This window comes from Pteropus medius, unplaced genomic scaffold (genome assembly GCF_902729225.1).
Source record: "Pteropus medius unplaced genomic scaffold, Ma_sr-lr_union100, whole genome shotgun sequence".
Classification (NCBI taxonomy): Eukaryota; Metazoa; Chordata; class Mammalia; order Chiroptera; family Pteropodidae; genus Pteropus; species Pteropus medius.
This window is the reverse complement of record NW_024355205.1, coordinates 5,983,826-5,997,888: the sequence shown is the minus strand read 5'-3', so window position 1 is coordinate 5,997,888 and position 14,063 is coordinate 5,983,826. Positions and strand designations below refer to the sequence as shown.

The 14,063-nt window shown below is 36.1% G+C and overlaps 1 protein-coding gene across 7 annotated transcripts in view; it reads left to right on the top strand.

Annotated features, from left to right (window-relative positions):
* Nucleotides 1-14,063, top strand: part of ANKRD31 (ankyrin repeat domain 31) — a 141,328-nt gene that overhangs the window by 4,397 nt on the left and 122,868 nt on the right. For 2 of the 7 annotated variants that reach the window (XM_039857299.1, XM_039857297.1), the window contains one exon: nt 3,744-3,816. The exons of 4 other annotated variants lie outside the window; for them this stretch is intronic. The gene's annotated coding sequence lies outside the window, so the exon portion shown is untranslated. Of the gene's footprint in view, nt 1-3,439; nt 3,556-3,743; nt 3,817-14,063 lie in introns of all 7 variants that reach the window. One more of the 7 variants, XM_039857296.1, reaches the window with a different exon arrangement.

Below are 14,063 nucleotides of genomic sequence, written 5' to 3'. Positions count from 1 at the left end.
ATCTACTACAAATTGCAAATGAATTTAGCTACATCTAACAGAACCTGAACTAAAAGTAGCTTAAACAAGACAAGCATTTCTTTCTTTTTGGATAAAGGAAACTGGAGGTAGGTAGTCTAGGATTAGCATGGCAACCCAGGAGGCTTTCTGATTCTTCTGTCTCCCTGCCTCACCATCCTCAGCATGTGTCTTCCATCCTCAGGGTCACCTTGTGGTCTAGGATGGCAACAGGAGCTCCATACTTCATATCTGCATTTCTGGAAGGAGCAAAGTAAAAACAAAAGGGCAAAAAAAGGGCCCTTCACAGCTGAGTCAGCACCCTTCTCATAGTTTCTCAATGGCCAGAGAGTACAAGGCCATACCTAGCAACAAGGGAGCTGGGGAATGTAATCTTTATTTCTAGCAACAACGTGCCCAGCTCAGAATTGAAGAAAGGTTCCCACTTCTGTGTCTTTCATGATGTTCCTGCATTGAGTGAGCACACAATAAGTACCCAATACAGTTGTTGATCCCTTAACAGCAAGAAACAATTTTACTATCAAGTTTTTGGGGCATAGGAAAAAACATAAATCAAAGATCTGTATTTTATAAACATTAGCTTGAAATGTCAATAGACACCTAGACTTGACTTTTAGCTAAATCTACCAAAAACATATATCACAAATGGTCCAACATAAGAAAATAATCTAGGAAACTAGCAAAGTGGGCTCCCTTTTTAGAATAAAGAACCTCACTGACCTTATTTATTGCTCTATGTCAAACACTTGCAACATTGAATGAATGAGTTACAGCAACTTTCCAGCCAATTTGTGGTCTTGATTTCTTCATAATCCAGATCTCCTGCTTTCTTCTCTGCATTTTTTAATACCTACTATGCTTTGTATGCTGTTCAGTTCTGTACCACAATTGCTGCCTCCCGCTTTGAAATGTCTTAGGCCTGTGAATTTTGCCTCCCTGAAAAGGTTTCCAGTTCTTTCCACCTTTGCCTCAGCGGATTGAACTGAAGCTGCAGTTGCTGATGCTTCTAAAGCCCACAGTTCGGGGGCCCAGCAAACACTGTTGTCTTCTGGCCTTGGCTCATCCCTAAAATCTTACTTTTTTCCTTCCACTTTGCACCTTCCAGGCTTTGAATAGCATGTACTACTTCAGTAACAGCATGTTTTGAGATGTTCTTGGTAAAATTTCCCTAGCTAGTTCTTAGCATCCTTAAAGCTGACATTTCCTTCTTGTGGAAAGTGAGGGAGATTAGCAAACTACCCACCGTTTTCAAGAAAGGCACTGCCAATGTCTCTGTGCTTCCTCCAGGAAGAGAGGCTACTCATCGGCAAAGGCTGCTCAGTGCCTCTCTATTCAGAACTCCCACTTGCTTGTTCTTTTGAAATATATGTCACTATAAATAATTTAAGAAGAAATTTGACCCATATACCCCAAGAAATGTTAAGAAAATTTTAATTGATGTCACTATGGGCTAATAATTTTTGCTCTAAAGAAGGTAATAAAAGCAGCCAGGACAGCCCCTCCCCTTAGCCAGCCCTTTATTGAAACAGTTGCTGTGGAAACCCTACAGGAGCTTGGCTATAGGCTGTGGACAAAGCTCTGTGTCTCTACCCTGTTCCTCACCAAAGAATCATCTTTCTTTTGAAATCTAGGACTGGCTGGACCACCAGATAATCCCTATTTTGGTAAAGAGCTCAAACCATGTATGGTAACATCTGACATTGCTTGGCATTGTATTTAATAGGGGGTAAAGTGAGAGTGAGACCATTTGGCTGGTCTCGGTCTTTAGGTGCCCTTCTCATAGCAACAAAAAGTTACCATTGTGGGCTACTGGGGCTCAGTTCTGTTGAGGACCCTCTATATGTGCAAGGGCTGAGATACTGAGACTTTGGAAAAGCCAAGAGGCCAAAAAAAAAAAAAAAAAATTTGAGAGACTTGATGATAGGCACTTGAAGGGAGTAGACTTCAGCCTGCCAAGAACTGTCTACCTCACTTGCAGCTGAAGGTAACACAGGAACAAATGTGGCAAGGGGTAGCTTTCTGTTGTGAGGACTGCATTATGGGTCACCATACCAGCCTTTTCATTTCTTTCCTTTTCTCATTGGGCCTCTTTTAACTACAAGCCTTCAGCTGTTTTAGAAGCTGGCGCTGTTTCCCCTGAAGTTTTTATAATTCCTTACTAATGCCTGGGCAGTAGTGTCCTATTCACAAACCACATTCTAAAGGCCTCTTATTTTCTCACTCTGGTTGTCCTCGTCCTCTGAGTAGGACTGCTCCCCGTAACTAGTGGCTGTCAATATTTTTAAGCTTATAAGTACTCTAGTTTACACATGGAAAGTGATCAATATATATTTGTTGATGATTCTACAATAGTGAAACTCTGACCTTATAAATACTGTTAAGCAGAAACTTGTCTAATCAAGTGAAATCAACATTTATTGCAGTATTTCAAAGAAAAGACAAGAAAGCTGATGGGTAGTTAAGTAGGAATTCGAGAAGCTCCTTACACACAAGTGGAGTTTCACTGTTTCCGATATCTAAAGATCTCATCTTTGTCAGACAGAGGAGGCATATCATTCGTGGGAGTTAGGGTTTAAAATCAGTGCAAAAAAGGAACTCCAGCAGGATCTCAAGGCTGTTTTTTTTTTTTTTTAATCATGTGGGGAGAGAAAATGTCAGAGTCAAAAATATCCTTAAAATCTCTTTATATTTCTTAAAAAATAGTATATATATTTTGTTTTTACATTGACAGAACTTTTACGCACACTACATTTGAAACTCTCAAACTCTTCGAAGAGTTTATCTGTAGATAGTTAAGCAGCCAACCTTTCTGCTCATAAGATTTAACTTTTAAACTCTAAAGCGAATGAAGGTAGGTAGTGAATGCTAATGTGTTCGTGCTTGCTTACAGGGATGCTCTAATCTATGTCACTGTTACTCCACGGTATGCTATTAGATTTGAAGTGTGCTTCTTGTTATGAGTTAGCCCATTATTTGTGATATATTTTGCAAATATTCCAGTTTGTTTTTTTGACTTTGCTTATATTTTTGCTACACGAAAGTTTTTTTTTGTTTTTTGTTTTTGATATAGTCTGTTATTGCATCTGGATTTTGAATTATAATTCAGAAGCGTTTCCCCACACCCAGGTTATAAAGAAATTCATCTGTGTTTTCTTTCAGTACTCATTTGGTTTTGTTCTTTACATTAAGATCTCTGATTCCTTTGGAGTCTATTCTTGAGTGTAATGTGAGATGTAGATTCAATTTAATATTTTGCCCAGTGGCTATATTCTGGTTTTCTTATTCACAAAACATTGTTCTCTGCAGTCACACGTCTTTAAGCTCTCTCATAAGGTGAGTCACTTCTGTATGTAATGAATCATATTAGTTATTTTGTGTGTGTTTGGTTCTAAAGGGTACTGTTTTCTGAAACTGTTTACAGATTCTGAGGATGTACCTTATCTGGAGCCCTAGCGCCTTATGAAAAGAATATTGTATTTACAAAGCACTTTTCTAATTGTCCAGACCTGCTCAGGGATTGTAGAAATTTTAAATAAGGTGAATGATATGGTTCTCATGATTAAGGACTTCAACTTGTAGTAATACATGTGGAGTGATTAAAAAACAATTCAAGGCAGCATAGTAGAATTTACATTTGGGGTTACTACCTAAATACTAGGAAGTATTTCTCTGCACATGGGCAATCAATATGTATGGCAGAGTTGCTTTTGAATTATTCATTTTAGTTACAGGTAATGGAGAACCTAACTCACAGAGGCTTAAACGTTTTCCCCTCATCTCTATCAAGAAAATCTGAAAGTAAGTAATTACTGGCATTGGTTCAGTAGCTCAACAGTGTTAAGGCTAGGACCTCTCCAATTCTGCTGGCCTTTGACACATGGTCCAAGATGGCTGCTGAAGCTCAGGTATTACATCCGGGTTCTGAAGAGTAGTAGAATATGCCACCCTAAAATATGCCACTTGGGCATAAGGATCATTTGGAGCTAGAGGCACTTGAAAAATAGCAGATGCAAAGAGGGCATTCTGACCTCCCCTTTTCTTCCTGAAAGCAGGAGATAAAACTCCCATATGAAAGACTCTCTCTCCATACCAGGAAGAAAAGAACATTGTTATTATCATAGGTAGTAGGCTGAAGCCAAGAGAAACCTGCACAAATAGACTTTTTTAAAATAACCCTTACCTTCCCTTAGCCTTCCCATATATTTTAGTTATGTTTTCACAATTACTACTCTTTGTTCGACCTAGTATATGAGCACTTCGGTCTAAATGCTTTGTGGGTCTTCATTTTCCTCTAAAGTTTCCCATGTAGATATAAAAATAAAATTTCTGTGCTTTTCTCCCCTTAATCTGTCTTACGTCAATTCTCAGGTCAAACCTTAATTCTCAGGTTTAGCCAGAGACCCTAAGAAGTCTGAGAAAAGTTTTGCCTTCTCTACAGTTCAAAAGAAGTATAGATGAATGGGGCATACTAGCTGCCTTTCTCTTTTATCAGAAAAAATGTTCCCTGAACTTCTTCAGAAGACGTCTCCTTATGTCTCTTTGGCCAAGACTCTATCACATGGCCATCCCCAGGTGCAAGAAAAGCAGGAAAATAGAATATTTAAGTTTTGCACCTTCTATCAGGGGGAACTGCAAGGGAGAGGAGGTTTGCAATGGCTATTCGATAAACTGGCCAATGCATTTAGCCATATTTGTCTCATTTCTGCTTGCCGAAAAGAATGCCTAGAATGTCAAAATAATTCTGGGTTAGTGAGGGCGCTGGGAGGGTGATGCACCCAGAGAAGTCATGGAAGCTCTGTGCCTCTCCCCCTAAGAATTGCCCTATGCATCTCTTCTATTTGGCTATTCCTGAGTTGTATTATTTGTAATAAACCAGTTAATGTGTTTTCCTGAGTTCTGTCAGTCATTCTAGTGAATTAGTAAACCTGAGGAGTAGTTTTTGGACCCCTCCCGCCCAAATTTATAGCCGGTTGACTAGAAGCACATGTAACAGCTTGGTACTTGAGACTGACAGCTGAAGTGGGGCAGTCTCATGGGACTGACCCCTTAACTGTGGGAACTGACTCTAATTCCAAGTACATAGTGTCAGAATTAAACTGAATTGTAGAATGGCCAGCTGGTGTTGGAGAGTTGAAGTGATTTGGTGTCAGAAATATTGTACATAAAAATAGCTCAGAGATACAGAGCAAAAAATGGAGAGGATGAGTTTGAATGACTCTGGATGCCTCTCACTAGGACAAAGTAGGGCCAGCTTACTCAGCCAGGGGGTTGTGGCCTTGACCTGTAATAGTGACTCAAAAGGACAGGTACTGGCGGAATTAAGAACAGTGAGCTTTAAGAAAGAAAGAGACAATGCTTCAGAAGGATCAAGAATGATAGCTGTAGATAAAAAGGAGTTGGAAGGGCTTAAAGTATGGGCGGCGAGTTGACTGATGGCTCCAAGAGATGTTCTTGGCCAGCTGCGGGGATGAAGTCAAAGGCCTGAGAGGTAGAGTCAGAGGTAGAGCACATTAGCCATGTCAGAGCCCAGAATGGGTGACATACTAAGGGCCAGAGTAGGTGGTGAGGGACCAGTGTCAAAAAGAGAAGTAGGCTCTAGGTCATGTCCCTGAAAATAATTTTTTCGAAAGCCAATTTGTCAATTGACCAATTTGCTATAAGCTGTCAAACACCTTAAATGGGCCTGCAACAGTGTCAGCTTCCTAACTTTCAGAAACCAGAGCAAACTCCAGGGATATTGTAGGTCTGCCCATCTGATTGGGTTAAATTTCCTTAGCCTACCCCAGTTGGTTATCCACTGGTTGAACTCCAAAATTATTTTCCCACCAATTTATGGTAGTTTATATAGCTACGGAATTAAACAAAGAGAGAAATTTACAGAATTTCTTGAATTTTGAGAGCCCTCTTTGAACATCAGTGTTTGGGTAGTGGCTAGGGAGAAAAGTGCTGATGCATTTCCTGCCTCTTTATCTTCTATTCCTTTGGCCCACATCTCCAGAAGGATTTCCCATATGCTCTAGGCCAGCTTTATATTCACTCATGAACTACAGCTGTGGAAGTGAAACCTAGTAGTGGCAGATATAGATAGCACTTGTGGATTTGACCCTCTCCTGGCTGTGAGAAATGAATATTTATGTCTGGCTGCTAGCTCTGTGTTTACTCAGTCTAGCAAATTACAGAGAAGTTTCAAATGCAGCACTTTATAGGAAGTATAGTATTTTTGTGGCTTCTTCCTACGAGGGTATTTTGGCTCTTGACTCGGCCGTCCTTGTGGAGACATCGTGCTCTTTGGCCTTCTTCCTTGGGGAGTTGTGAAGTTGAAAAGACTGTGTCTATTGATAGATACTGCTCTACACTCTGCTGTTCTCAGTAAATTATCATTAGTGAACTTAAGTGTTTGGAAGGTACAAAGCTCTCGTTATTGATCAGAGCATGCTGTGTGCACAACTGTATACCATGCATGTTTGTGGGCGGAAGATTGGACTCATGCACAGAGGTTTGAAGATTCCTCCATATGTTTTGAAAACTATATTTGAGAAGTAAGCATACTGATTTGCAGCTTGGGAGAAGAAAACACAATAAGCTGGAAATAGGGGAGACATAGTACAGAAATAGAGAAAACCTATTTAGGATCAGGGCAGGAAAGCTGGACTTTCAAGAAAACGTAGACTCAGACGTCTCTCTCTGTCCTCCTATCCAGTGTCCTTGCTCTATAAATAGCTAAGAAAGCTAAGTAGATTTAGACTAGGACAATCTTAGAAGCAGACCAGATTAGAGACAGGTATCATGTGCCCCAAAGGAAAGAAAGACTGATTAAAAACATGAGGGAAGAGTCTCTTGAGGGGCTATGATCCAAGGGTCAATCCCTGAATACCTTATTGTTATTTCTTGCCCAGATTTGCCTGTTTTCTTAGACAAGAATCCCATCAGCCTTGTCTGTTTCAAAGTTGATTTCTCCTATTTCTGGTTCAATGTTATTTACCAGCTTCTTCTAGAAAAGTTTTCACCAGATCATGATTTTTGGCTTACAGCCCTCCTCACTGTTACCTGTGGGCTAACCACCCAGACCTAGTGCTTCCTGGTTGGCCTAGTCTTGTAGCCGTTCAAAATCAATAATAAAGTAATGTCAGGGTAATAAATATTGGTCTGGAATATCTTAATACCTACTGCATAGTAGGAAAACTTGGGATAAAGGTGATAAGCTGAACACAAAAATCTCTTTTCTTTACTACTGTACAAAATCTACAAAAGACAGAGAGATAGAAATTTTCACCAGTAGTAATAAGGCAAGGGAATGAGTACAACTTTACTTTATAAACTTTGTAAAGTATTGGCCAAGGAACCAAACGAGGAACCTCTAACTCTTCCTCATTCTACCCCTAGCCCATCTCCACTGAGCAAGACAAATTAGGTAATTTAACCCCATCTTCCTTAATAACTTCTGATTAAGAGAGAAATAGACTCTGGTGGCCAGAAGACAAAACAGGGAAAAGTCAAAGAACCGTGGAGAAAATCACAGGATATAAACAGAAGCAGGAATCATTACTGGGACTCATCATTTTCTTGATTCCATGCTGAATTAGGGAAGTGATCTGAAGCCAGGGAATAGATGCTGCACCAACCTGGTAGAGACTCTCTGGCTATAAGAAATCTCAGAAAATAGAACAAAGCCCAGGTACCATAACAGGTGCGTGCAGCCCCAGAAGGATTCTCCCTTCTTCCTTCTAGTGCCCTCAAACTGTAGAGAAACGAGTAGAACCCAGTGTTTAGCTTTAAAGTTCTTCTTCTTGGAGACAAATATGGGAAGAGTAAGAAAAACAACTTCTCCATATCATAGATCACGTATGTATAATGATATGAACAGAAGGCCCAAGAGCAGTGTTTCTCAGCTCAAGCACTTAACATTTTGGGCCAGATCATTCTTTCTTGTGGTGGAGGCAGGTATCTTTGCACTGTGGAATGTTTAGCAGCATCCTGACCTCTACCTGTTAGATGCTAGGAGCAAACACTGCTCAACCTCCTGCCCCAGCCGTGACAACCAAAAATGTCTCCAGTTGTTACCAAATGTTTTCTGGGGTGCATAATCACTCCAAGTTGAGAACCACTTCTCTGGAGACATGGCAGCCCACTTTAAACATAAGCAAGAAGAAAAAAGTGGCATGGCAACTAGAGAAAGATGCCATATTAAAACAATAAATTAATTAAATTAAGGAAGCTAAGAAGCAAAAGATAATGTATCTAGTCTAGAAAAAATATATAACTACTAACACAAGATATAAACAAAAAGAAGAAAATTCTCCTAAACTCTTTCTCATTATAGAACAATTTATTAACAATATAAATTCAATAAAACAAAAGTTCAAAGACTAGATAGTAAAATAACAGAATGGACTGAACAAAGAGAGTACAGTGCTAAGGAAATGAATTGAGTTCCAAAATAATACCACTACTTATTAATAAATTATAAATGTCAAGGAACTGACTAGACAGGATTAAATATAGAATTACTGATAAATAGAAAAGCTTGAAATACCAAAGAAAATGCAGAGTTTAAAAAAAATTAAAGCAACTAGATAATGGAATATAAATATGTAGGACATAAAAGATCAGCTAACATAAGGATAAGCTGCTATCCTTCAAGTGAAGGATTCACCAAATGAACAAAATAAGTATTCAGAAACAAAATAGGATGTTGATAAATGACACTACTGGATGATGGATAGATGGTATTTCATTATATTATCCCCTCTACATTTAAGTTAAAATTTTTTTATAATAAGTTTTTTAAAGCATCCGAAGACATAATATAAAATTATATTTATGAACTCAGTGTATTGACTTGCCAGATGAAAAGGCATGCAATGGATCAGAAAAAAATAAAGAAAAATGATTACAATCAAGACATTGTCTGGTTCAGTTGCCAAACTTTAAAGAACTCTAGATTTCAAGGCCAAAAACCTAAGAGAAAAAAAAGATTTATATTAGATTTCTCTATAGCATCACTAAACACCAAAAGACAATGGAGTCATATCTACAACCTCTGAGAAAATGTATGACTCAAGAATATTATACCAAGTCAGGCTGAACTTCAGTTGTAAATCTGGCAAGCAGAAGTTCTTAAACTTCTGATAATGAAAGTACTCACGGAATATAACACTCCTGAGTCATTCTTTAAAAATTTATACATGATGAGTCCAGCTAATAAAAAAATGACTGGAAAATCAGTGTTAAAAGGCTAAAAGGAAATCTAATGCAAGAAGGAAATGGGAACATTTATACATTTTTTTAAAAAGAAACATATATGACCCAAATCTACTGAAACCAAACAAGTTAACCTTCAAGTATAAAAACAATAGGCAGACTTACCGAAGATAAAGAAACTCAAGGAGTACAACACCCATGGGTGCTCTTGAAAATGTTACTTGTTGAAGAAATTCAGTGACCCAAGAAATGAATGAAAATAGAGAACTCAAGTATAGAGAGAATGTAGTCAAAGGACTGGTACATTTATGTCAATTTAAATATAAACACTATTATTGGCAGAAATTATGGTTATATAACTATAATAATATATTTTTTGATTATGTAACCATGGTTACATAACTATTTATAAATACATATTTGACTATAAATATAATCTTGGATAATGTAAAAAATATGTAACTAAGAAAAATTAGGTGATGGTTATGGAGTACAAAAAGAATACATAATTCAGTAAGATTGCTAATTCCTTCATATTTCCTAGGAAAAGTCAGTCAATATTTGATCTGTCAGGTGTTCTTTGACTACTGTGGAATCAAGCTAGAAATCACAAAAAATCCCCCACACCCTGAAAATTAAATAGTACACCTTAACATATCCATGAGTCAAAGAAGATATCACAAAAGACATTGAAAAATCTTTTAAGCTGAATGATAGTACAGATTCAACAAATTTAAACTTGTAGAAAATGGTTTAAGTGGCACTTAGAGAAAAACTTGTGCTTGTATCAGAAAAGAACAGAAGCCAAAAAACCAATTCAAGTTCCTTCTCAAGAGGCTAGAAAAAGTACATCAGGTTAAACCTAAAGAAAACAGAAAGAAAGAAATAATAAAAATAAGAATATAAATCAGTAAAATAAAAAACAAAGTTACAATAGAGAAAACTAACAAAGCTTAAGGTTAGGTTTCTAAAAAAATAAGTTGAGAACCCCCTACCACGACTAGAAAAGAGAACAAATACAAATTAACAATGTTCAGAATTTTTTAAAAAGTGATCATTACTACATTGCGTTCATGTTAAAAAGATTGAGATAATATAAACAACTGTATGCCAATAAATTTGACAGTTTACACAAATAAGAAATTATTTGAGAATGAAAATATAATAGAAAATATGAGTAGTTGAATATAATGAAAATTGAGCCCATTATTAAACACTTTCCCACACAGAAAATCCCAAGCCCATATGACTTCACCAATGGATTCTTCCAAACATTTAGTGAAGAAATAACCAAGTTTTACATAAAATATTCCAGAGAATTAGAACACTTTTCAACTTTTTAAAAATGAGCATAACCGTGATACCAATTCTTGAAAAGGATATTATAAGAAATAATTACATCCAATCTCTCTCAAGAACATGGATGCAAAAATCTTAAGAAAAATATTGCAAATTAAATGCCGTGAAATATAAAACGGTTAATAAATACACTATAACCAAGTGAAATTTAAACCAGGAATACAACAGTGGTTTAACATCTGAAAAGCAACTGTTTTAATTCACCATAGTAAGAGAAAAACTGTCATCTCAATAGATTTAAAACAAATATTTTATAAAATTCAATACTCACCCATGATAAAAAAAAAATCTCTTGACAAACTAACAATAGATGAGAATTCCCTATTTTGGTAAAGAACACTAAAACCCTATAGAAAATATTAGATCAGGAATATTACAAGAAAGCCTACTATCTACCAAATCTATCCAACATTTTACCAGAGGGCCTAGCCCTCTGGTAAAAGAATTAAAAGAATTAAAAGGCATAAATATTAGGAATAAAAACAACCATTAATTGCAGGTAATTTTATGTATTTAGGTAATCCAAAAAAAATCTATGGACAAACTATTAGAATTAATAAATAAACTTATCAAAGTCACTGACACAAGGGTAATATTTAAAAATCAATTGAATTTCTATATGCAAACTACAAATAAATAAAAATTGAACTTAAAATATTTATAATAGCATCAAACTCACAAAACAAGTAATAAATCTCATAAAAGATATGCAAAAAGGTGAAACTACAAAACATTGAGATAAAGTAAACCTAGATAAATTAGATAAATGGAGGGTTCTACCATGTTCACAGATTGTAAGAGTCAGTATTTTAAATATGTCAACTCTCTTCACATGGATTCAGTGTAATCCTAATTTTACAAAACAGCCACATTTCTTCTTGTAGAAACTGATAAGCTAATTCTAAAGTTTATATAAAAATAGCCAAGGCAATCTTGAAGAACAAAATTGGAGTAATTACTCTGCTAGGTATCAAGATCTATTATAAACCTACAGTAATTAAGATAGTATAATATGGCACTAGGAAAGACATATAGACTATTGTAAAAGAACATAGTTCAGAGACAAATTCACACATAAATGGTCACCTGGTTTTTGACAAAGCTGACACTTCAGTGCAGTAAGGAAAGAATGGTCTTATCAATAAATATTTCTGGATCATTTCACAATCCATATAGCATATATATACATTTAATCTCAATCCAGATTAATTGCAGATCTAAATGTGAAAAGCATAGAAAAACATCTTTATGACGTTAGGGTAAGCAAAGATAAGGACACAAAATATACTAATCATGATAGAAAATATTTACATAGATTTCATGAAGAGTAAGAATTTTTGTTTATTAAAAGACATCATGGGTTATGTTTATCAGTAATATGTTTATTAGTAATATGTTACAGCCACACAAAAAAAGTATGCTTGAAAAGAAAAAAAAATAATTCTCTGTGTACTAAAGAATATTACCAGTCAGTTTAGCAGAGTGATTAATTCCTGAATTCTGGAGTCGGCCTGCCTGCTTTCACATTCAGCTCCACTTCTTACTTTCCTATGCCTTAGTTTCCTCATCTATAAAATGAAGATAATAATAGTACTTATCACTGGACTTGCTACAATGATTATTAAGTAGTTAATTTATGTAAATCATTTAGGAATAGAGTATGGCACAAAGTAAGCACTATATAAGTGCTTTCTTTTGTTATTGTTACTAATATGTTAGGATCTCCAATATAAAGTTTTTAAAAAGTGCTGAAAACAGTGTATAATATCCTCTCTTTTGTGCAAAGGGAGTATGTAAAACTACATATTCAAGAGAGATACATAAGAAACCCTCCATAGTGAATAGGAAACAGGGCAGATGGAGCACATTGTTAACCTCTTTAGGTATTATGAATTTTGAACCATAATTGTGTTACCTATTCAGATAAATTATAGGAAGAGAGAGCATTAGTTATGGGGTCACAAGATTTATGTGCCATCCAGCTCCACCACGGCAACATTATTTCATTTCACAAGTGTTTTTTTTTTTTTTTTAACTTTTCCGAGGCTCAATTTCCTAAGAGTCACTAAGGAGCAGTGATTATTGTGAAAGCAAATTTATAAAGCATGTATCTGCTGGGACTCTTTGAGTTGTAAGTAACAGAAAATCCAATGCAAACTGGCTTGCCTCAAAAAGGAAATTTATTGACTCTCATTGCTGAAAAGTTCAGGAGGTAGATCTGACTTCTACTCAGCTAGATTCAGAACTCTAAAGACATCACCAGGTTTTATTTCTCTCCAGTTCTCTGCTCTGCCTTCTGCCACGTTGGCCTCCTTTTCTGGCTCCAAGTGCAGCCTTAACATCTTCAGTCTCTCCCTATTAGTGGCAAGATAGCTATGGGTACACCAGCCTCAAAAGCTTTCAGATTCAAGTTTAGCAAGAAGAGTAAGAATAGTTTCTGATAACTTCTATCAAAGTCTTGAGATTCACTCTAGTTGACCCAGCCCAAGTCATGATTCCATGGAGAGTGCATGGCTTTGATTCACTGGGCCTGATTCTGAAGGTGATACAGGTGACTTTCTAGAAAGATAATCTCATCAACGATATGTATTGGAGAGGTAAGTCAAGACTTGAGTGAGGAGTTATTACAGTCACACAAGTGAAAGATATTAAGTTGCACTAGTCCTGAGGTAGGAAATAAGTTTAATGATTGGTCTTAAAACATTGACTTCAAAAAGTAAAGCTCATTTTAAAAAAATAAAGGACTGTTCTAGATTAAGACTAAAGAGACAACTAAATGCAATGTATGAATACTTGACTGAATCCTAGTTCAAAAGAACAAAGCAACAAAACACATTCTTGGGACAACTGGGAAAATTTGAATTGGACTGGATACTATATGATATCATGAAATAACTGTTAATAATTTAAGTGCAGTAATTGTATGGTGGCTATCTAGGAGAATGCCTTATTCTTAGGAGATGCATGCTGAAGTATTGGGGATAAAGTATCATAATGTCTGCTTCTTATTTTCAAATGATTCAGAAGAAAAAATGTATATGTAAATGACTGATAGAGGTAAAGTAAAAGTGTAGGATGCTAACAATTATTGATTCTAGGCAGTAGGATTCAGCTGTACATTTCATTACTTTTTCAACTTTTTTATGTTTGAAAATGTTCATAATTTTAAAAATTGGGGATGAAACATGGTCAGAAAATGAAGAGATTATTCTACATATTCCAGAACTCAATTTCCTTTCCAAGTTCTCAGATCTTTTAGTAGACTGAGTAGACTGAGAGTTCTCAGACTCTGAAATCATTCAGGAAAGGACAAGTAGGCAGAAAAGGTGAAAAATTACTATATAGAAGCAAAAGAGACTAAAAGGAAATTGTCAGAATGTGGTCAGTAGCTGTCTGCATAGTTATCGTGCTTTTCTCTTTAATATGCTCCTTTGTAATTTTCTGTAATTTCCAAATTTTCTACAGTGATTGTTGATTATTTTTAT